We start from the raw sequence: 25,365 nt of genomic DNA, 5'->3' as shown, positions 1-25,365 counted from the left end.
TTTACATCCCAAAGGCCATGTGTGTGTCCCTTGTTTCTCAGTGACTGACCCAAACAGAGTTACAGTTTAAGATTTATGAAACGTGTGTCCTTGTCCATGCTGATGGGGTTTGTCTTAGAGCCAAACCACGAATGGACAGTTCCATGAACACTGACCCACGGGCCTACCAAGAAGGGGCTGGAAGAGAATGAAAGACAAAAAGAATAGGTCAAAGAGGAACCAGGGGTCCCACGTGACATCAGGGTCACAGCAGAGATAGCATCTCTGTGAAAAAGGAGAAAATAACACTCAGCTCAATTTTTTAAAATTCCATTGAGCACAAAACTGTGTCCTGCTCCCTGTATTAACAAACACTAATACGGTGAGAGAAATACAAAGAGTTACAGAGTAAGAAACAAAACATATCCCTTTCCCTTGAAAGTCTTCCAATCAAAAATATATGAGTGAGAAGGCAAATAATTAAACTGACTGTTTCAGAAAGTACTATTTCAGAAGGAAGTATTCCACAAAATGTGTTCACAGGAAGGACAGCCAACCCAGAAGGGTGATAGAGGATGAACATGGAAGACTATCTTATGGAGATAAAAACTGACCTGAGTTTTAAAGTTTTAAAGTATGTGAGTAAAAATCCACTCGGCCAAGCAGACAATGGAGTCCCTTTGTTCCTTTCATTTTGTCCTTCCACAGCTATTTACTGGTTATTTATTATGTTCTAAGTATTGGGAATGCAATAGTAACCAAAATTAGACGTGGCTCTGCCCTTCGGAGCTTATGATACAGTGGGGAATTCAAACATCAATCTGAACTCTGTAATCTGGAGTACACAGAACTCAGCAGCAGACAGGGAATCTGTGAGCTTGGATAAAAAACAAATGATGTTTTTATTTTTATTATTTATTTATTTATTTTGAGACGGAGTCTCGCTCTGTCCCCCAGGCTGGAGTGCAGTGGCGCGATCTCCGCTCACTGCAAGCTCTGCCTGCTGGGTTCACGCCATTCTCCTGCCTCAGCCTCCCGAGTAGCTGGGACTACAGGCACCTGCCACCACACCTGAGTAATTTTTTCATATTTTCAGTAGAGACAGGGTTTCACTTTGTTAGCCAGGATGGTCTCGATCTCCTGACCTCGTGATCCGACTGCCTTGGCCCCCAAAGTGCTGGGATTACAAGTTTGAGCCACCGCGCCCAGGCCTGTTTTTAGGAACCTTTAAGTAATATTTAGCATTTCCTCCCATTGTGAATTTAAGCAACAAATCCAGTAGAATTAGAAATATCTGTGACTTTGCTCACCAATATAAGTTCTAGATTCTTACATCCCAATACAATTGCTGAAAATGCCTTAAAATATCATTCATGCTCATCACCACTTCAAAATTACAGTAGTTATTAGATTTTCCACGGGATCTTGTTATTTAATACGATAATAAAGAAGCACAGTTATTAATGTGCTACTCTTTAAAAATATTTTGATAACCAATTACATTGAAATCTAAGTTTCTTTGTAATCCTATGTATTTTATATTACGCATTTGATAACATTATTCTGGCCTTCCTGGATTGCCATAGGGAGCCATGGAACAAAATTATTAAGAATCCCTGCACTGATTAAGTAACTGAAACCACTAAAAATTACAATTTTGACAATTGACATAGAAGGGAAGCATGCAATGCAATGGGCAATAGTGAGGGAAGCAAGAGGAGGTGGCTTGGGTTATGAGAGAGGTGTAAGTTTTAACTAACAAAGGGAGCATGAAAGAACATTTCAGAAGAAGGAATCAACGTGTGCAAATATGCCTTGAGAAGGGCAAGGTTGTAGGAAGCCAGGGATGCTGAGATAGAGCTGAAAGTCAAGGAAAGCTGGGAAAGGGCTGATGTGGGTCAGTGAAATGAGGCTGGAGTGGTGGGCAGAGGTCTGACAGTGCAGAGGCAGAGAGCAGCTACATAAAGCATGGAAAAGGAAAATGACGCAGTGCATTCAGAGACTGCACACGGTCAAGTTTGGCTTAAGGCCAAATGCTGTGCCAGAGAGAGAAAAGGAGAGGTTGCACAGGTTGCAGGGCTCAGATAACAGCAAATACTGAGGGCTGTGGTAACAAGTCAGACTTTATCATCGAACAATTGATTGACCTGCCCTTAGGGACCTTACACTTGGTGAGCTGGTGTATCAATCAGACATATATATATATACACACACACACACACATACACACACACACACACATACCCTACAGACACTGAATCAGTGACATTGTTCCTAGGAGAAATACATAGTTAGGTTCCTGTAAGCCTCTGGTCATATTTTTGCCAACTGATGAGTATATGATCTTGGATGATGTGTGTTTATGTTCAAAGACACCTTCTTCAGGATATATTCCTGTTTCATTAACATTGAACTTACAACCAACAGCACTATTACTCATGCCTGAACAAGTTTACCTGACATACCTATTTCCCCTGCAAGGCACATCACAGCCTTCTTGTGCTTACAATACTAGACGGCACTTTTTAGCGCCACCCTTAGGGGGCCATTTTAAACAGCAAAATCATGAAAAAAAGCACAAAAATATGAAAAATATGGCACTGAACAGACCACAAAAAGGACTCCTGCTAACAGTGTAAGAACTGAAACAAGAAGGCAGAGCAGTGTTATTTTTCAGTCTCAGCCTGGAACATGTGAATCAAGTGACTCAAATCTTTTGCCTCTCTGTGCTTGTTTGCAAATGACTGTGAAAGCTCTGTGAGTATTGATTTCGGGGTGACAAATAACTTTTAGTAAGTAGAATTAGAAATATGGAATCCATGAATAATGAGGATTGACTATATAGCATTGCAAAGGCTGGCAAGTCCAAAATCCATAAGGCAGCAGGCTGAACACTCCCAGGCAGGAGCTCGTGCTACAGTGACAGGCAGAATTTCTCTTTCCTTGAGGAAACCTCAGTTTTGTTCCTGGGAACTTTCCACTCCTTGGAGGAGGCTCATCCGCATTATCAAAGAGAAACTCTTCTACTTAAAGTCAACTGATCGTAAATGTTGAACACATTACAAAATACCTCCACAGCAACACTAGATTGGTGTTTGATTGAATAACTGGTCCTGCAGCCTAGCCAAGTTGACACATAAAACTAACCATCCTTTATGGCATTGAAAGGGAGGAGAAATGCAGGCAGTAAACCATATACATTGTTCAGGTGGAAAATGCTGCTAGTTGGACGCTGCTTTTAAGAAACTTTAGAATCTTTTTGTTTTCCTCTTTGCATTTGAAAGCGCTCTACACCTCTAGATCTTGGTCCTTGATCTCCACATCCATGTGTCCCTCCATTCAATCCTGTCCCTCCAAGGCAGCAGAAGACACTACATTTTGAGAAAATGTCCTACTACACTTGTAGGATATTTCCCCTTGGCATCTCAAATACTTCCTTCAATATCATTCCACTTTCCTTAAGATGTGAAACACGTCTGAGAAGGCGGATGTACTGCAACATCATTGGGGAATATTTTAGTGACCAGTAACAGACTATCTGATTTAGAGTAGCTTAAAAGACAGTTGTTTATGTTTTTGTTTTAAATCATCATCCTTAACAAAATCTCTGCAGATACATGGTTTTTAGGCTGGTTTAGAGAAGGGGTCAGCAAACTATGGCCAGCAGATCAAATCTACACTGTAGCCTCTGTCTCTCTCTCTCTCTTTTTTTATCTGCAGCCCCCAAATTAAGAAAGGTTGCTAAAGCAACAGCAGCAATAGAAACCATGGGTGGTCCACAAAGCCTAAAATGTTTAATACCTGGCTGCTCACAACATAAGCTTGTTGGCTTCTAGTGTGGAGATTCAACCCCGTCCCCCAGGACTCAGCCTCCATCTTGCTGCTCTCCTGGGGCTACTGGCCTCATCTTCCCTCATAGATAGCTACCCCAGCTCCAAGAAACCCATCTACATAAGCCTGTCTTAAGAGGAAGTGGAACTTCCACACTTATCTCCCAGGAGGGATGGTCCTTCCTAGAAGGCCTCAGCTGTTATTCCCATGGCTTCCATTGGATGACATGCAGTCACATGGGCTAGCTGCAGAGGAGGCTGGGAAGGGGCGAGGCTTGTGTCTTCAGACTCCTCCCTGTGGGAATGCCTCACCTCTCCAGGGCTATTTATAACAGTATCAACTTTGTAAGGCATAAGGACAGGGATCCCCTGTGGTTGGAGGCTGGTTGGTGCTATAGTACTACCCTCTCTTTTGGGGATGCAGAAGAAAAAACCTTCATGAAATGACAACTTGTCTACAAATCTAAGCTCTTAAGAGTGTATTACGTCTTTATCTGCATAGTGGTTACCCAGGCATAAACATGTAAAAATTCATTATGCTATACACCTGAAGTTCTGTTCAGTTTACTATATGTTGGTGATATCTTAATAAAGGAGGAAAAGATAAAATTACCAAAGGAAGAGGCCTTTAAACCCTCCTTTAGATATTTAAATACACAGAGAGATGTGCACACACACACATATATTCACACAGACACAGATATCTTACATCCACGTATGTACATATCTTACATCCTACATCCTATATATATGTGTGTGCACACAATGATAGCATATGTTGAGTTCTATTAGGCCACCTGATACGTTGTGGGGGGCAGTAAAGCAAGCACATTGGGGACTTTTTCAGGCAATCAGGTCTTACAACAAGCTCTTGCTTTCGTCTCATATCCACCTCTTGCCAGCACGCTTCCTGTATCTCCCGGATTTGTTTGGTCCTAGATAAGACATAGTTACTCCCACCACAGAAGATACAGGACCAGAGAAAAGGAAACACCCATTTCTTTGTGACATCTTCCTTTAATAATCAGTAGAGCTAAACAACTTAAAATCCCTATAATGGTGACTTTTTTCCCTTGCTTTTCTTCTCAGAACACAAGGGGCTAATTAAAAGTGGGAAAGTTCTGTTTGATCAGAAATTCTTGCGTTTTGGAAAAAGAGAAACTCTAATATTCAGAAAGAGCTTTAATTGGCTTTAGAGTCACTAAATTTCCTCTCCTTATTTAGGACAGTACGAATAAGCTGTTCTTTCTGGACCACAAAGAAAAGGTATGGTAATCGGACCAGAGGAACCAGGGTTCCCAGCCAGGGGAATCAGGTTTTCAGCTGAAAGATGGTCTTTTGATTTGAACCTACGAGATTATCTTTTAACCTAACTCTGTGTGATTCCTCTCTGAGAATCCCTCGTAACTTCTGGTCTTTTGGCTGACTTCTCTCCATAAATGACTCTATTACTAGAGCAGTAAGCTTGTTTATTGAGGAAGCTGTGTGTGGTGGTCCCTAATGGAGCATGTCAGCATAAAAGCCCTATTACACTGAAGCAGACCTAGGTCCATCCGTTTCATGAAGCACTCTTCCCTGGATTTATTAGTATTAGTGCAGGAAAAGTGAGTGCTCTATGTAGCACAGCCTTTTGAAACCAATGTGCTCCCACCACTAGAAAAGGCTGAAAAAGAGTTCCCTGGGCTCATAGGTGCTCCTACCAAGAGGAACCATGGACTTCGTCAAAAGATGAGCAATGTTGGAAGTCAGTACAAAATAGCAAAAGGACATCTTTATGGCAAATTAGCGAATGTTCTTTCCATGGCAGTGACCCTAAAAGCTGACATGTCTATTGGTTAGCAGACTGTTTTTGGTGCTCATTTGTTGATTAAATGGTATGATGAAGACGATTAAGTCAGAAGAAAGTTACAACCAAGTCAATTTAGTATTAGAAATACTTTTTGTTTTATAAAGTGCCTATCTATTGACTCTTGCCAATTCTTGTTTAATAATTAAAACAGGGGCCCATTTATCCACTAACTGGGACATGCTTGCATGAAGGTGTTTGTTGATCTTGCATGAAGGTGTTTATTGATCTGTCATTGCAAAAAGCATACTCTTGCTGTCTTCCCTGCACATCTTTCAAACAGTGGCTGGTATTGTCACCTAACAGTGAGAATGGTGGGAAATGTCAGCGATGGCGACTTTGGGGGATAGCTTTTCCCAATAAGGAAGGCAAATTCTACAAAAAGAATGAAGCACAGCAGACAAAGTGAAGCACTGGTTCTTACAAGGTATTTACAAGGTATTTGCACTGACCCTATTTATGTCTTTGGAACGTCTGTTTGATCACCTGCTGAATCTTTGGAACTATCTATGAATAATAGATGAGGTATTTGGGCTGTGTTAGGTTTGTGATGTCTTGTCCTCTCTTAAAAAGAGCTTTGGTGCAGGTTACTTATCTCCCATCAACACACTACACACTTCCCTATCTTACCTAAAAAGTATCAGTATTTTTGCTGTGTTGTTGCCCAATGTAAAGATTATAAAGCGTCACCTTAATAACTAAGATTTCTGGGTTAAGTGTGAGAGGTGTTAGGCTATAACTGCTGGTGGACAGTTACCTAAATAATTCAAGAAGATCTTATGGCTCCATAAAATGAATGACTGCAACTCCTGTGCCTACATCCCCTTCTGTTGATCATGAGGAGTGTATAAATAACGACTCTATTTGGTTTCATGGTGATAAATATCTGCTGGATGTGGCTTATGTAAAACAAGGGGATTTATTTTAAAGATATTCAGTGTTTTAGGGCATGCAAAGAGAAGTATAGCAAATGAGTCTTAGAAGAAATCTGAAACCAGGGACTAAAGTGCCAATGAAATTTTTGTTCCAGCTCTAATATCTACTTCTCTCGGGGCATCTGCAGCAAAATGACCTATGTAAATTGGGCTTTGCACAACTACTAGTTTCTTTTGGCCAATATCATTCACTCCCAACAGTTTAGAGAAAGGGGTCAATTATTTGTCTGCTTCAACAATTCACAATCAGGTTTCAAAGAAAACAAGTCTCAGGCCAAATTTTGATACTTATTAACAAGCCGGCACAAAACAGGAATAGCCCCTTTTTTAAGTTTGACTAAGATCTACCTCTCTTCTTTTAGTTACCCCAACAACATTTTGCACGAAGAGTCTTCTGGAAGCCAAGGGAATGATAGTCTAACGCAGGGAGTGGCACACTTTTTCTGTAAAGAGCCAGATAGTAAATGTCTTAGGCTTTGAAGACCATATGGTCTCTGTTATAACTACTCAACTCTGTCTTAACACCAACACAGCCATTGACAATACATATATGAATCAGCATTCGTCTATTTCAATACATTTTTTGGACAGAAATTGGAAATTTATAGAATGTTCACATGTCAAAAAATATAAATCTTTTGATTTTTTAAACTATTTCAAATATTAAAAGATTCTTAGCTCGTGAACTGTGCAAAAAAGAAGGTAGTGGGCTAGAATTGGCCCAGGGGCCATAGTTTGCTGACCTCTCCTCTAGCAGCATATTTCTAATGACAGTGAGGTGACCAAGAATCCGCCAAAGCTGCATGTAGTTACAAAACCTCTCACAAGTCACGCTTGGAACAATTTCATGACGAGATGATTCTGCTATTATTTTTGCACACGGCTCTAAAAAGGAGTGTTGCATTATACCTTCTGTACACCACCATGAAGGTACCAGAACATTCTTTGATCATAATGATGGCTTCCTAACATGCCCAGAAGCTCCCTCAACTTCCAGCCATTGTCCAAATCTCTTTTGATTGTCAGCCGGTATCCATTTTTTTTCCTACAGGTTGTATAATCTCCTCCAAAAATGTGTCTCTGCTATTTTGAGGCTTAAGCAATAAGTGTTGCTCCAGCCATCTCAGTGTTTGATCTCGTATCCATTGGTGTGGTACCCACCATCTAATGTCTTACCTTCTCTGTTGTATCCAGGTTCTGAGAGGCTGCCTTGACAGAGATTCTTAGGTTTGCTGAGGGTCAGCTTTTACCAGGGCTTCTAATTGATCATTTAAAGTGAGGATGAGGCTCCATCTAGGCCCACTTTTGAGGTTTAGATACTCAGATCAAAAATTCTCAACCAACACAGAGCAGTCCTTTAGCGAAAAATGCCTTTCCCCAGATGTTTTTACCTGCCTTAGGTATTCCATCTCCCTGAAGACATTCACGACATTCACATCAAAAGGATTCACAATTTATTTGATGAAACACACAGAAAGTGTTTACTTCTGTGAGAAAAACAAACAATAATAAAAACAAATCAATTCTCAGAGAAAATTGAAAAGAACAATAACTTTATAAATTCCAAAGAGCACAGCTAGAAATAGAATTTGTGCCCATTTTGTTAATCATAATTTTTAACTGATCAAATATTGGTGATTTCACCTGGTTCAAAGGAATTTGAAGTAAATTTTATGTAACTTAACAGTCTCTGATTTTTTGTTTCCTTACTGCAGGCTGCCTTGTTCAGTTTCCCAAATTTTAAATCACACAATAGGGTTGCTGATGATCCCCAAGTTTTTCCATTGTAAAGAGAGAGAGAGAAACAGCGAGAATAAGAGACGGAGACAGAGAGTGACAGGGAAAAGCATAAACAGTGAAACTGACTATCTCCTTGGCCTCATCCTACTTCCTGGAGAAGAGACTCTGACCAGTTCTCACCCCTTGACAAATCAATGTGGTTGGAGTAGGGATGGAGCAAAAGTCATCGCATAAAGAAATTTCCAAGAGTCCACTCTTGTGGATCAGAGTAAGTTTGTAACCGGGACAGCTGCTATTGAAAGCACAACAGAGATAGTACAATAATTATCCTTCACAGATGCGTCTCAGAGCTGCTAGGCCATGGCTGTATTATGGTTCCATGTGAGCTCTGAGATAAAGGAGTAATATTCAAAATGTTTAACATACTGGTATGGCTCTAGTAAGATAGTATGGGCTCCTTTAATAAATATGAATACCATTACCCTTTCTAGAATGAGTTTTTTCATGGACCTGGGCAATGAGAGAGGATTAGAATACAGAGGTCTCTACAATAATGGGTAAAAAGACAGATAGGTAGCCAGAACTTTGCAATTTGTTGTTCTGATCTTTTGGTATGTGTTGCCTGGTGACTTGTCAGCCTTCTGTGTTCATCAGGGGTTTCTGCCAATCTCTGGAAAACAAAAGCATAAACAATCACACAGTCAGAATATTGTCTAATGCATTTCCTTTAAGAGGTTTCCAACAATATCTTAGAGCTAAAAGCAAGGGTCCACTGGGTAGAAATTTCAGTGTCACTACATGAATGATGTTACCTGGTCTATTCTCTTTTCAGCCTGAGGAAGATGAGGAAGCCTGTCTGCAATGACTGCCACATCCATTTACCTTAGCAGTAACCACCCCTGGAAAAGGTATCACTGCTTGAGCCCCCTTGCCTCTGCTTACAGAACAAGGACACCTTGCCACAACAGGTCTAGCACGTAAGATAAACTAAAGGCATTTTCCTGGAAGAATCCTAGAATCTTTTCTCGTCCCTGCCTCCAAATTTCTTGAGCTTTTAGGTCTTTTCTAGGTAGTAGTTAACTCATTGATTTTTGACTGGTGGGGAAGTAGGACAGAAGTTTTTCTATGGGAAGGGACAGTGTTCAACTTTGCCTCTCACATGGAAGAAGGGTGGAATAGGATGTCAGCTTCCTGGGGCAAAACAAAGATTGGGAACTTCTGAACTAGCTGATTAACAGACAAATGTGTGCTATCATGTTAAAGCACATTGAGGTGTTCTACTTTCATGGCTTCCTGCTAGGTCTGCAATAAATATTTATTAAATCAAATTGCATACAAGGACCTGGCTTGAAGAAGAGAAGACAGGGGCAAGGGAGGCACTGGGGATGGGAGCAACATACAGGGGCTGCTTTCAAATATTTGAAGGGCATCAGACTGCAAAGAAGTTACACTTTCCAAATAAACTAAAGTACTCGATGGCTTCCCATTGTCTAAAGAATACAATCCCAAACTACCTTATCAGACCTATAAAGTTCTACATCTGGGATTCTTGAAATTGGCTGAATATTAGAATCACCCCAACAGTGATTATATCTATGGCTGGAACCATCATGTACCAGACCCTGGGATGGGGACCTGGGCATCTGAATTTTGTTGCATAAGGCAGATTGGGAGCCTCTGCTGCCAGATTATCTCACTCCAGCTTACTTCTCATTTCCTACCACTTCCCTCTTTGTTCAAAGGTCTTCCTCCTTTGGCCCCCTTTCTGTCCCTGGGACATTCCAGGCACATCCTAACTCCAGGGCTTTGGCTCTTCCGGGTTGCTGTGCTTGGAAGAGTCTTCTTTCTGATTAAAGCTGGTGTGTCAGCTCTAAGAGTCATCTCTAGGTCAGCACATGCCTGATCCTCTGGATTAGTTTCCTTGGCGTGCTGTAACAAAGTACCACAAACTGGATGACTTAGGACAACAGAATTTCTTGTCTCCCTGTCCCAGGGTCTAGAAGTCCACAATCAAGGTGCTGTCAGGGCCATGCTCCCTCTGAAGACTCTAAGGAGTTCCTACTTCATGCCTTTCCTTTAGCTTCTGGTGTTGCCGGCAATCCTGGGCCTTCCTTGACTTGGAGATACTCGCTCCAATCTTTGCATCCATCATCACATGGCATTTTCTCTGTGTCTCTTCCTATTATCTTCCCTCTGTGCATAGTCTCTTCTCTCTCTCTCTCTCTCTCTCATTATTTTTGTTTGAGACAGAGTCTCACTTTGTCTCCCAGGCTGGAGTGCAGTGGTGTGATCTCGGCTCACTGTAACTTTTACCTTCCAAGCTCAAGCTCAGGTGATCCTCTCACTTCAGCCTCTTGAGTAGCTGGGACCACAGGCACATGCCGACACACCTGGCTATTTTTTTCTTTTTTTGAGACAGAGTCTCACTCTGTCACCCAGGCTGGAGTGCAGTGGCACAATCTCGGCTCACTGCAACCTCCACTTCCTAGGTTCAAATGATTCTCTTGCCTCAGCCTTATGAGTAGCTGGGATTATAGGCACCTGCCACCATGCTCAGCTAATTGTTTTTTTTTATTTCTGTATTTTCAGTAAAGACGGGGTTTCGTCATGGTGGCCAAGCTGGTCTCAAACTTCTGACCTCAGGTGATCTGCCCGCCTTGTCCTCCATTATCTTTTGTAGAGACAGGGTTTCACTATGCTGGCCAAGCTGGTCTCAAACTTCTGATCTCAAGCAGTTGGGCCACCTAGGCCTCAGAAGTGTTGGAATTACAAGCGTGAGCCGTCACACACAGCCCGTCTCTTCTTGTCAGGACACTGGTCATGTTTGATTAGGATCTATCCTAATAACATCGTTTTATCTTCATTACATCTACAAAGTCCTTATTTTCAAATAAGGCCACACTCACAGGTACTGGGGGTTAGGCTTCAACATATTTTTTTGTTGGTGGGGGCACAATTTAACCCATAACACCCTATGTCTAAAGAAGCCCCACCCCACTCTCTCTGGTCATGATCATTTCACCTTATCTGAAGCAATCTTGCTTATCTATGAGTTTAGTTGTGTGTTGGCTGTCTTCCTCACTGAATGTAAGCTCCATGAGAGCAAGAACTTTGCTTACCTGGAATGCCGCTATGTCGATAATGCCCAAAATGATGCATAATAAACACTTCTTTGAATGAATGAAATAAACTACAATCAAACAATGAAAACTACAGGGCAGCAGATTTTAGTTTACCAGGAGGACATCTTTTATATAATTAGAGCCCACTCAATATGAAATGAAGTTGCTTTTTTTTGAGGCAGTAAGTCCCCTATTGTGGCAGACATTCATACCAAAGCTGGGCAACATTTTAGAAGAGATACTAAATAATGGATTTGCATATCAGTTCACAAATGGATTAATGACCTCTAAGGGTCCTTTACACCCAGAAGTTTTATAATTCTACATCTGAGCGAAGCCTTTTAAGAAATACTGTGTCTAGAAAGAATGACTCTAATGGTGAAAACGTCAGGCAGGCCTAAGTTTCCTGTTACAGGTTTCTGACAGGTGAAATCGTGTGACAGTCCTCAAATCACATTACATTTGTAACCTCCTTTATGTCTCATGAGTCTATTCTGAAGCTTAGCTTGAATTTCTTCTTATTTTATTTATTTATTATTATGTTTTTGTTGGCCCGTTCTCTCCAAAGGGGGAAAAAAGGAAAAATAAATAAATTTCAGTTTGGGATCCCTTTAATGTCTTAACTAAGCCTGTTACAATGAGATATTGTATTAAGTTGGTCCTGTCTTAAAAAAGAAACACCTTCTCTGTTGAAAGCGCTTGCTGCCAGGGGACTCATTGTTACCAGAGCAGTCAACTTTGATTTGTGTATCAATAATGTCGTGTCAGTAGCCAGAGGGTATGGCAACAGGGCGTTCCAGATGCTTTTATTGGTGCTTTTGCTGGAGGATTATCTCAAATTAACTTTAGTCTCTTGGAAGACACTGAACAGTAGTATGCTATTTCCCATTTGTAAACAAAATGGTGAATAATTATGGGAGAGACCAAGACAGGATGATTTCTAGGAAATGTCACGTCTGCAGATCTTAATTTCTTCCAAGCACTGTTGCCCTGTTCTTCCTTTCCTGTTGCTAATATCCTCCCAGGAACAATACTGAATAGTACCTGCTTACCGGGCAATTGGTGGCTTCACAGCCACTCAACAAAATAACTGGAGACTCTTCTGCTGTCACTGTAATCACAAGAAGAGACTGGAAGACTGGGGAAACTGCTGAAGGCTAAATAGAAAGGGACTTTAAAATGGTATTATAAAATTTTTAAAAATGTTTTATATGTGATGGTAAAAGTCATAGTTATTGTATAAATTCCAGAAAATACTACAAAGCAAAAGGATAAAAATCAAAATTACCTGTTATTCTATCACCCAAGATAAACCACTGCTTATCATTTTGGTATATCTACTTTGAATTCTCTCTCTCTCTCTCTGTATTTTACAGAAACGAGATATTATATTATTACTTAATGGTATAGAACAGAGATTGGCAAACCTTTTCTGTAAAGTATTAGATAGAGCAGATTTTCAGCTTTGCTGACCATAAGGTCTCTCTTGCAACCACACAGCTCTGCAGCTGTAGGACAAAACCAGCCAAAGACAATAAGAAATGAACGGGTGTAGCTGTGTTCCAACAAAACTATTTACAAAACTAAGTGATGGGCAGGGTTTGTCCCATAGCCATAGTTTGCTGTCTCCTGATATAGGATGTTATTTTTTTACATGTCTTTAATATTTTCCAACACCATTTTTAAAGATACCATGCATGGTATGACATTGCATTGATGTACCACAATTTTTTAGCTACTTCATTATTGTTGAACTTTAAAGCTACTTCAGTTTTCATTATTATAAAAAAAAACACAACAATGAATATCCTTGTGGCTATATTTTGCAACATATTGATGATTTTTTAGTATAAGTTAATTAAAATACCATTGACAATTCTAAGGTATGTACAAAACCCTCATCAATTTCAATTTTTATTAGTGGTATGTAGTTGTAGCATGCTCCTCATATTTGGGCAATTCTTTCTCGGTGGCTTCCTAGTGCTGATGATAAATGACACTTTGAGTGTTATTAGGGACCCTTATGTTAGTCTGAGTAATGATTGTCATAGAAGGACAGCACAGGGTTTCATATTTCTTTTGGGGTCATGAGTACTTTGAGAATCTGAGGAAAACAAAGACTATTCTCTGAAAGAAAATACACATACCAAAGAATTCTACATATAATTTTAGGGAGTTCAAAGAGTTCTAAACTTTCTTAAGTAAATACTTAAAAGTGGAATTGCTAGATCACATGCTAAGTATATATTTAACTTTATAAGAAATTGTCAAAAAGTTCTTCAAAGTTGTACCATTTTAAGCTCCTAGCATTAAAGTTTGAAGTTCAAGTTATTCTACATTCTCATCAGCCCTTGGTGCTGTCAGTCACTTTAATTGTAGCCATTCTAGTGGTGATGCAGTAGTATATAATTCTGTTTTTTATCTGCATATAAGTCTATGGTCCATCGCAAGTTAATTTTGTCTGTGGTGTGAAGTAGGGGTCAAAATTTATCATATATTCCGTATGACTATCAAGTTGTTTCAGCACAAACGTTTAAAAAGACTATTGTTTTCCCCACTGAATTATTTTGGCACTTTTGTCAAAAATGAATTGGCCATGTATGAGTGGGCCTATTTCTGGACTTTCTTATTTATTCCATTGATCTGTATTTATACTTTATGTTAATGCCACATTGTTTTAATTACAATAGACTCGCAGTAAGTCTTGAAAGCAGATAGCATAAGACACCCAAGTTTCTTTTTATTTTCAAGATTGTTTGGGCTATCTAGATCCTTTGCATTTCCATACAAATTGTAAATCAGCTTGTTAATTTCCACAAAAGACTGGTGGGATGTATAATGGGTTTGCATTGGAGAATTGATACTTTAACATTAAGTCTTCTAATCTATAGTCATGTATATCTTTCAATTTATTTACATCTCTTTTACTATCTCTCTTCAGCATTTTGATTTGCAATGTACAGTTCCTGGACATATTATATTAAATTTATTCTTACATTTATCATGAGTTTTGGTGCTATTGTAAATCATACTTTTAAATATAATTTGCCAATTGTTTGTTGATAGTACATTAAAATGCAGTTGATTTTTTATATTTTGTTGCCTCAAAAACTAAATTTATTAGTTTTTGAAGCTTTTTACAGAGTTCTCAGAATTTTTTATGTTCATGAAAATACCATCTACAAATAAAGACAATTGAAAATGTTTTCTTTCTAGTCTGTATGACTTTTATTACTTTTCCTTGACTTATTGCACTGTCTAGAACCCCAGGGCAATGTGAATATAAATGGTGAGATGAAACATTGTTGATCTATCCTTGATCTTAAAAGACTATTCAGTTCTTCACCATCAAGCACGAATAGTGGAAGTTTTAGATGTTTCTTAGGTCCTCTTTTCAGGTTGAGAAAGTTTCTTCTATTTCAATTCTGTTGAAAGTTTTTATCATGATAGAATGATTATTGATTTTAGCCAAATGGTTTTTCTGCCTCCGTTTGGCTGATGGTATTTTTTTTCCTTTATTCTTTTATATGGTAAATTACATTGATTTATTTTCAAATGAAAAACCCAACATTGCCTTTCTAAAATTAAAACCTACTTGGTCATGATATTTTTATATATGATGATGGATTCCATTTTAAAATAATTTATCATTTTTATATATAATGATGTATTCCATTTTAAAATATTATTAAGAATTTTTATATTTATATTAATGAGATATTAATCTGTGGGGTTATTCTCTTTTCTTACATCTTAGTCTTCTCTTGGCATGATAGTATTGATGTTCTCAAGAAATGGATTGGCATGTGTTCTCTCTATTTTCTAACTGTGTCTACTAGTAGTATTTATTTCCTAAATATTGTATAGAATTTATGAGTGAAATAATCTGGGCCTGAAGTTCTCTTTATAAAGGCTTAAATTACAAATTCAAGTTCTTCGATAACCAGGGTTATTCAGGTTTTTCTCTTTTCTTTTTTTTTTTTTTGGGGGGGGCCTCTTTAGGTAATTTGTGTCTTTCAAGGAATTTGTCCACTCACTCTGAATTGTCAAATTGATTGTCACAATGTCATTCATCATAGTCACTTATTATCAATTTAATGTCTGAAGGATCTGTAGGAATTCCTTTCTTTAAAATCCTAATACTGGTGATTCAGTTCTGCTCTCTGTTTTTCCTGATAAATCTAGCAACAGATTTCAAATTTTTTAATCTTTTCACAGAAACGGAGAACTATTGAAGTCTCCAACACTACTTGTGGATTTGTTTTTCCTTTTGCTTCTGGAAATTTTGTTTCATTGTATTTTGCAACTCTGCTTATTAGGTGCATACATATTTAGAATTGTCTTGCCTTCTTAATGAACTGAACATTTTATCATTAAAAACGGCCTTTCTTTATCCTTGAAGTCTACTTCAGATGACATTAATGAACTCACTCCAATTTTCTTATTACCATTTGCATGGCAGATCTTTATTTATCCTTTCTTTTAACTTATCTGAATCTGTAGATTTTAAGAGCGAGTCCTGTAGATAGATACAGAGAGTTTTACTTTTTATCTCTAATGTTGTATTAGGGTGTTTAGACCATTTACATTTGATAAAATTATTGATCTGAATTTAAGTCTACCATCTTGTTCTTTATATTTCTGTTGGCCCCACCTTTCTTCCCTTCGTTTTGTCTCTTTTCCTACCTCCTTTGGATTAATTGGATTTTTAAACTATTTTTTATATCCTCTATTGGCCTATTATCTGTACTTGTTCTCCTTTTAGTGGTATTTCTAGGTTTATAATATGTACCTTTAAATTATCACAAGCTTCAAATAATAATATACTACTTGACATGAAATAAGAATCTTAAAATAGTATATACTTCCATTTCTTCCATTCTGTCTTCTGTACTAATGTTGTTACACACTTAACTTTCACATTTGTAACAAACTCAAAATACATGCTATTATTTGCTTTAAAGTCAGTTATTTTGTAATTGAAACTATACAAAAGAAATGTTTTAAATGAGAAAAATGCCTTTCGTATTTATCTACCTGTCTCTCAATTTTGGCACTGGAGATTCAATTTCATCTGGTATTATTTCCTATCAGCCTGAAAAAGTTTCTTTAGGAAAAAAATAAACAAAAATTTCTTGTGGTGAGGGTCTGCTGGGGACAAACACTCTCAGGGTGAATTGGAATGAAATGTCTTTTTTCTCTTTATTTTTGAAGAATATTTTCACTGATTATAGAATTCTAGGTTAACCTTTTCTTTTTTTCTTTCACCAGTAAATGGGATTGCTTCAGTGTTTTGTGGCTTGTATTTACGATGAGAAATCAGAAGTGTGCTTATCTTTGCTGTGTTTATTTTGTGTGTCTTTTTTCCCCCTCTGTATACTGCTAAGATTTTCTTTTTATTATTGGTTTTTAGCAATCTGATTATGGTATAACCTTGTGTGGCTTTACTTATGTTTATCTTGCTCTGGGTTTATTGGGATATTTAACCGTCAGGATTCATAATTTCCAGTAATTTTGGAAAGTTTTCTGCAATTATTTTTCACAAATATATTTTCTTTTCTCTTCTTTCACTTTCTGGGACCCCAATAACGCATAAATTAGACCACTTGTTATTGTCCCACATGTCACTGAGAATCTCATCTTTTGTTGTGGGGGTTCTCTGTGATTTAATTTAGATATTTTCTATAGATATGTCTCCAAATTCAACACGCTTTTCTTCTTCAGCATCTAATCTTTTGTTTATGTGTAATATATACATAGCATATATTTAATTTTAAGTATTGGATTACATATATTTAATTTCAAGTATTATATTTCTAGCCATCAAAATTCCACTTGGTTTTCCACTTTTAATATATTTAATTTCTTTTCTCATACATGTTTTTAAAATGCTTGAGTATAATTATAATAGTTTTTTTAGAGTCCTTGTCTACAAATTACATCACCTTGGTTATTTCTGAGATTCCATATTATTCTGTTTTTTTTTGTTTCCCAAGTGACTTTTACTTGATGCTGAACATTATTTTACGTTGTTGAGTGACTATATTTTGTGGTCTTCCTTTAAAGAGTGTTTGGAAGTTGGTTAAGTTACTTGCATACCAGTTCAATTCTTTGGAGGCTTGTTTTTAAGTTTATCGGATTGGTCTAAATCAGTGTTTCTCAACTGATGGTAATTTTTCACTTCTCTCCCCATAGGACATTTGGCAATATATGGAGGCCCTTTTGGTTGTCACAGCTACATGGAGGGTACTCCCACATCCAGTTGGTAGAAGTCAGGAATGCTCGTAAACAATGCACATAACAGCTACACACACACAAGAATTACCCAGCCCAAAATGGATTGGTTGGCCTTGATTACCTTCTACCTTCAGGCTAGTTTAGCCCTACTGCTATTATAACACATTTTGAGGAGTCATTGTGCAGACCCTGTGTATTCAACTCAATCTCACCTCTGTTGGGTTGGAACTCAAGTATCTCCCAACACTGAACTCTGACTTCTTTATTCTCTATTTGGTAATCATTCTTTGTTCATCCTTGTGTAGTTTCAGTCAGTGCATAGCTAACTTAATATTAGTTCACGTCTCAAGAAGGTGCTCTGCATATTTTTGGAGCTTTCTTCTTTTAGGATTCTGCCCCACAAATTCCATCCATTCTTTCTCCCCAAAATGTGATGCCTTTTTCCTCAATTCAGCAAGACCATTATAATCTGCTGGGCTGACCCTCCTACACTGTAGTCTGGAGCGTGGTGAGCAGAAGTCCAGAGTGATCATGTGACCATCTTGATTGTTTTTTTTCTCTCAAAGATCACAGCCCTGTGCTGCACATCATGTAACGTCTGAAAATAATTGCTTCCTATGTTTTGTTCAGTTTTCCAGTTGTTCATGAAAGGAGACTAATTGGATGTTAGGTCCTTCATCATGGCTAAGAGTGGAAGTTTGAGGTGCATGTTTTGAGAAAACTGAAGAGATTGACCAGTTTTCTCATTTTTGTATAGTCAGATTGGAGTTGGCCTGAAATAACTTTTTAAAAATTAATGTTTTAACATTAGTAAATACTCTCATTGTAGCATCTGGCAATAGTCAGAGCAAGAAGGGCTGAAATTGAAGAAGTACTGCTGATGCTATTATTACAGAGAAGCAAATACTTTTTATTCCTTTGATCCTTAGAGCACCTTTTATTTATTTATTTATTTATTTGAGATAGAGTCTCCCTCTATCATGCAGGCTTGAGTGCAGTGGTGCAACCTTGGTTCACTACAACCTCTGCCTCCCAGGTTCAAGCAATTCTCTTGCCTCAGTCTCCTGAGTAGCTGGGACTACAGGCATGCACCATCACGCCAAAGTACTTTCCACACTCTCTCTTTTAAAAGCCTTCTCTGCTTAGTAGGGAGGGGCAGACTACATTGATTCATTCCTTCTCAAATTTACTCAACAAATTCATTCAACAAATATTGATTGACTACCTACTGTGTCTGGGCACTATTCTGTATAATGGACTTTAAAAAAAAGACACTGTTACAAACAAGCAAGAGGAGAAGATGAGAATGAGCCATGCAGCAATTAATTAGCATTGTAGACATCAATATAAACTCATGTTTAGCTTGGTATAGTTGGTTACACTATAGGAGTGGTTACAAATAGATGGTTACACATAGAAATATTTATAGATACGTGTATATAAATACATTAGTATACAGACATACATTTTCTTGCTCTGTCAACTACAGAACCTAACTGAAATAACATTCAGTCACAATGAGCACACCTAGAACTTAGATCTTGGTTTCTAAATGCCATTTTCTAGTACAAGGAACCAGGACTCTGTGGAGAAATGTTTCATTCTAGGGCTGGGACCAGAATATACAAGATGATCTTGGAGCATCTTGTATTATCAAAAAGTAAGAAAATGCTCTTTTTAAAAGCCCACGATAATAACAGTATGCTTAAGAGACACAGAAGCAAACCAAAAGAGCTCCCAGGAGGCAAGTCTGAAACAATGTGAGCAACTAAATTAGGTGGTATTAGATTGTAGACAAAGTCTAAAATCAATATCTATGATACATACTGATATAAATAAATGACTGAACAAATAAACAACTGGGGCACAAAAGACAATCTTCTGTGCAGAAGAATTCCAAATAATTATGTAGGTATTTTGCCTTCACTTAGGTGGAGCATTACTGCCCCTCCGTAAGCATAAGTTGTGCATTGTGACTTCCTTCCAAAAAACACAGTATAAAGGAAGGATAGGGGTTAGATGGTAACTTAACAGTGAAGAAACCTGACAAAGCAGGACTTCAGCCAGGTGCTCAAGGTCAGTATCACAGTGATAAATCATGTTGATGGCATGTGCCTTTGATATGATATGATGAAAATGACACTTTACCTCTGTGGTCTTTTTCCCCAAACCCATAACTTCAGTCTAATCATGAAAAACATCAGTCAAACCCAATTCAGGGATATTTTATGAAATACCCAACCATTACCACTCACAACTCTCGAGGCCATCGAAAACAAGAAAAATCTGAGAAATTGTCACAGCCAGGAGGAGCCTATGGAGACACGATGACTCAATATAATGTGGGAACCAGAATGGGAGCCTGGAACAGAAAAAAAAATTCAGGTAAAAACTAAGAACATTTGAATAAACTATAAACTTGAATGCACAGTAATGTATCAATGTTGATTCATCAGAGGTAATAAATACAACATTCTACTGTCATGTACAATGTTAACAAACAGGGAAACTGGGTGAGGGGTACCTGGGAATTCTGTGTACTATCTTTGCAACTATTTAATAAAGCTAAAATTATCCTAAAATAAAAACTTTTTAAAAAAAGATACTGTTCTTGATCTTATAAACTTGTATTTCAGTGGGAGAAATTGACAATAACCAAAAGATAGTGACAAATGCTCTGAAGGCAGGGAGGAAAGGGAAGGGACTAGAGCATGCCAGGGTTTATGGGCAAGCTGCTTTATGCAGGGAGCAGGGGAAGGCCTCACCAAGATACTGAAGAAGTAATATGAAAAAAGGCAGAGGGAAACTATGCTCATATCTGGTCTCCCTAGACATGGGGAGAAGGAGATGCAAAGGCCCTGGGATAGAGCATCCTTATCTGAGACATAGCAAGGAGGCCCCTGTGGCTGGAGACGAAACAGGATAGTGAAAAGCAGAGAGACAGAAAGGGGAAGGAAGGAGAGCAGACCACACAGACCTTTTGACATCTTACCATATTTAGGCTCTCACTCTGAAGGATATTGGAAGCCATTAGAGGGTTTTGAAAGCCAGCTAGGCACGGTGGTTCATGTCTGTAATCCCAGCACTTTGGGAGGTCAAGGCGGGTTTGATCACCTCAGGTCAGGAGTTTGAGATCAGCCTGGCCAACATGGTGAAACCCCATCTCTACTAAAAATACAAAAATCAGCTTGGCATGGTGGTGGGTGCCTATCATCTCAGCTACTCGGGAGGCTGAGGCAGGAGAATCACTTGAACCCAGGAGGTGGAAGTTGTAGTGAGCTGAGATCGCACCATTGCACTCCAGCCTGGACAACGAGAGTGAAACTCTGTCTCAAAAAAATAAAAAATAAAAAGAAAGCCAAGACATGACATGATCTGACTAATATTTTTATAACAACATGTCAGACTCCAGGGGGCAGTGAAACTGGTTAGCATACTATTTATGGATGCAACCCAGCTGAGAGATAACTGTGACTCTGACCAGAATCATAGTTGTGATGCAGTGAGAACTGGTCAGGTTCTGTAGCCAATGGGATTTAAGGATAACTTGGAAGTGGAGAGTGACAGAAGGGCAGGTGCCAAAGATGCCTGCAAAGCTGTAGTCCTGAGCAGCAGCAGCATGGGCGTACCATTCACTGAGATGAAAAAGACTCATCCCTAGGGGTGAAGAGCACATATTTTGGAGAAAGACTTTGGTTTTAGACAAGTGTAGTCTAAATGCCTAAATGTCAGATGCCTTCATCTGAGTGAAGATGTCAAGGGAGTTCAATTCGACCCTAGGGATGACAGTTTCAGCATCCGCAGAACCTAGATGATATTTTAAGTCTTGAGCCTGGATGAGGTCACACAAGGAGGATGTATGAAGATGGAAGAGACCATAAGTGCCCCTATGTGCCAGGCAAGTTTCTAGGTTTTGGAGATTCAGCATAAGCAAAACAAGCACCTTATACCATAAAGTGGATCATCAGGCTTTGTGATACTGTCATTGCATGGTGGACATATGGGTTGTAGCCTATCTCCAACTGATTTAATCACATTATCTCATAGAAAATTCATATTGAAGCCTGAGCAGTACGTAACTCCAGGATGGGGGCAGCTGTGTGCTTAAGAAAAGAGAAAATGCTATTCTCTGGAGAAAGAAAAATGAATAAAAGATACATCTCAGAAAACAAGAAAATAACGTCACTTGACACAAGATAGCACCTGGCCAAACATACCAAGTTCACATGGGGCATGACCTGAGAGGTGAACGACTTTGCTCCATGTGAGTGGAGCGCCATGGAGTTACCACAAGTCTCCTAGGACAAATGGACCTTCAGGTTCATCAAGAAAGGGGTGAGGATGCACATCTGCACAAAGAGGAAGTGGGAGGAGCTGAGCATGACCACCAGGAGGAAAGCAGCTGCCAAGAAGGACTGAGCCCCCTGCCCTGCCATCTGCCCACAATGAAAGCTTCACAGAAAAAGAAAAATGCATTTCTGATCCCTTCTGAGGTTTGATTATACATGTCCTCTATAGGTTCCGAGAAATTCCCCTGTATCTTTATAATGAATCGCCCGTATTGGTGAACTAACTTAAAGGAGTTCTTGAAGTTCCAACATTTACAAGCAATGAAAACATCCCCAGACACCAGAGATAGGTAAAAAGATAGAGGTCTCCAGTTGAAATCTCCGCAGAGAGAGCATCTTCTAAATAATCCTTTTCATTTTACTCACTCTAGAATTCACGTTACCAATGGACAAGTTAAAAATATGTTTCTGTTTAAGGGAGCAACACAAACCTAACCAATTAAGAGAATTAAATACTACTTTGATCGTCACAACTGTTTTGAAAGGCAGCATTCTTGGGGACAATGGTACCTAAGAAAAGGGAAACCTGTCCAGCATCGCAGAAACATCTGGAACAGCACCTTGGGAAATCCTCCCGGCCAGATCTTGCACACGGGCAGCCAGGGGGCCAAACATGACCACAGAGGTCTTGTCTTTCATTTGGCCTACAACAAGTTATAAGAAATGGGGACCAACATTTAAAAACCTAAAAAATGAGAGCTCTTGTACACTGTTGGTGGGAATGTAAATTAGCACAACCGCTATGGAGAACAGTTTTGAGGTTCCTCTAAAAACTAAAAATTGAGCTACCATATGATCCAGCAATCCCATCGCTGGGTGTATATCCAAGAGAAAGGAAATCAGAGCATCAAAGAGCTATCTGCACTCCCATGTTTGTTGCAGCACTGTTCACAATAGCTGAGATTTGGAAGCAACCTAAGTGTCCACCAACAGATGAATGGAAAAAGAAAATGTGGTACATATATACAATGGAGTGCTATTCAACCATAAAAAAGAATGAGATCTAGACATTTGCAACAACTTGCATGGAACTGGAGATCATTATGTTAAGTGAAAGAAACCAAGCACTGAAAGACAAATGTAACATCTTCTCACTTATTTGTGGGATCTAAAAATCAAAAACAATTGAACTCATGAATATAGAGAATAGAAGCATGGTTACCAGAGGCTGGGAAGGTTAGTAGGGGGCTGTGGTGGGGAGGTGGGGATGATTAATGGTACAAAAAGAAATAAAAGAATGAATAAGACCTACTATTTGATAGCATAATAGGGTGACTATAGTCAATAATAACTTAGTTGTACATTTTAAAATAACTTAAATAATATAATCGGATTGTTTGTAACTCAAAAGATAAATGCTTGAGGAGACAGACACCTTGTTCCCCCATGATGTGCTTATTTTACATTGCATGCCTGTAACAAAACATTTCATGTACCCCATAAAATATATATAACTAGACCCTGGATTTCTCTTGAAAATCTGGATGATCTGACAATAATGGGTCTATTTTCCCCTTCTGCAGCAGCCAGCTGGAGCCAAGCAGTGGCTGCCTCTCTAGACAGACAGGGCCATCCTTCACAATGACACAAGCACCAGGACTCACTCAATGTAAGCATGGGCTTCATTCATTTACATCAGTGGTTCCCAACTGGTGATAATTTTGTCCTTCAAGGGACATTTGGCAATGTCTCAATTTTTGATTTTTGACATTTTTGATCATCACATGGTGGGCGGGGAGGTGCTACCCATACCTAGCAGGTAGATGCAGAGGATATTGCTAACATCCTAAAGTGCACACTGCAGTTCACGCAACCAAGAATTATTGGTTGCAAAATGCCGACAGTACCAAAGTTCAGAAATAGTAATTTATACAAACTTCTTGGCCCCTTGAGTGTGTGAGTTTGTAATTCCAGATGAAGTCCATTTCTCAGAACTTAGGCAAGGCTAATAACTATATAAGTAGTTCCAAAAAGCCTACTGTCTCTACTCCTCTCTGCTTCTCTGAGCAGTTTGGACAGTAAGACTCAATGATTCAATTGCGACAGCAACGTCTAACATCTGTACACTTGTTATGTGACAGACAGTGCACTAAATGAATTCACATCTACAAACCATTTAAGTCTTTCATCAACTTTACAAGGTAGGTATTATGATTTTACAATTAAAGCTGCATTATTCCTGGTGGCAGAAACCCTTCTCCAGTAGCCTGTAGACAGAAAGCTCCTTGATTGGCACAAGCAGACTACTTAGATGCTAGAGCAAAGTGACCTGGACATGAGTCCTAACCCTGCCACTTACCATCCCTGTTAAATTGAGAAAGTTATTAAAACTCCTTGGGCCTCGGTTTTCTCATCTGAAAATGGGATAATAATAATAACACTCACTTCCTTGTATTATTATGAAGACTAAAAGGGCTCATGCATGAAAGCTACTCAGAATGGTATTTGATCTATAGCAAACATTCAAAAAAGTTAGTTATTGTAACTACTATTATTTTTGTCGTGTTTGTTGTTGTTATTTGACTAAATACTCAGACAGTAAATAGAGAGTGCTGGTTCCAAGTTTTCAAAGCATTTCATCAAATCTCTCTGTCTTTCTCTCTCGTTCTCGGCTTTGATTTCCTCCTCAATTTCATTATCAGGTAGACCCTTCCCAAGTGTTGACAATCCCATGAATCAAAATTCTATATTCACATCCCGGAAGCTTAGCATAAGCAGTAAGATCCAGAGAACATCTGGAGCCAGTTTCCACTGGCCCAGCTTGTGTTATTCTTAAATCATTGTTGCAGTGGTGGGAGAAGTGAGGTGCCCTGATCAGCAGCCCTGTGTTAATCGTCCCCCTGGTCCAGGGAAGGGTCAACTCCTCTCACATCACATGAACCAAGAGTTTAAAAGACTGACTCCCCCAAAGACAAATGGGGATGGTGTTTCACTAAGAAGGAGAATGATCCAAGCAGGCAAAAATGACAGCTCTACTATTATTCCCATTTTACAGGAAATTGTCTCAGTAAGATGAAGCAATTTTCATAAGGAAACAAAGCTATTAAGTGTGAGAATAAGAATTTAAATCATGACTTCCAAACAACCAGGAACAATTTAGTATTTTAAAAACCTATACCAAGAGATCACAAGAAAAATGACAGTGTCATCATAAACTCTGAAAGACTTTTGATGAAAGTCAATATCTTTTCTTGATAGATAATCTCTTCTAACATTAAGCTTAAAAAGCAATGACAGAGACTTTTAAGAAGACTTTAAATCACTGCTAAGGGACTTAGAAGACTTGGGAAAAAAACGATAATGGTATGATGTCACTTTTTGATCAGT

This window comes from Colobus angolensis, unplaced genomic scaffold, assembly GCF_000951035.1.
Source record: "Colobus angolensis palliatus isolate OR3802 unplaced genomic scaffold, Cang.pa_1.0 Scaffold156, whole genome shotgun sequence".
In the NCBI taxonomy this organism is placed as follows: domain Eukaryota; kingdom Metazoa; phylum Chordata; class Mammalia; order Primates; family Cercopithecidae; genus Colobus; species Colobus angolensis.
This window is presented reverse-complemented; position numbering follows the sequence as displayed.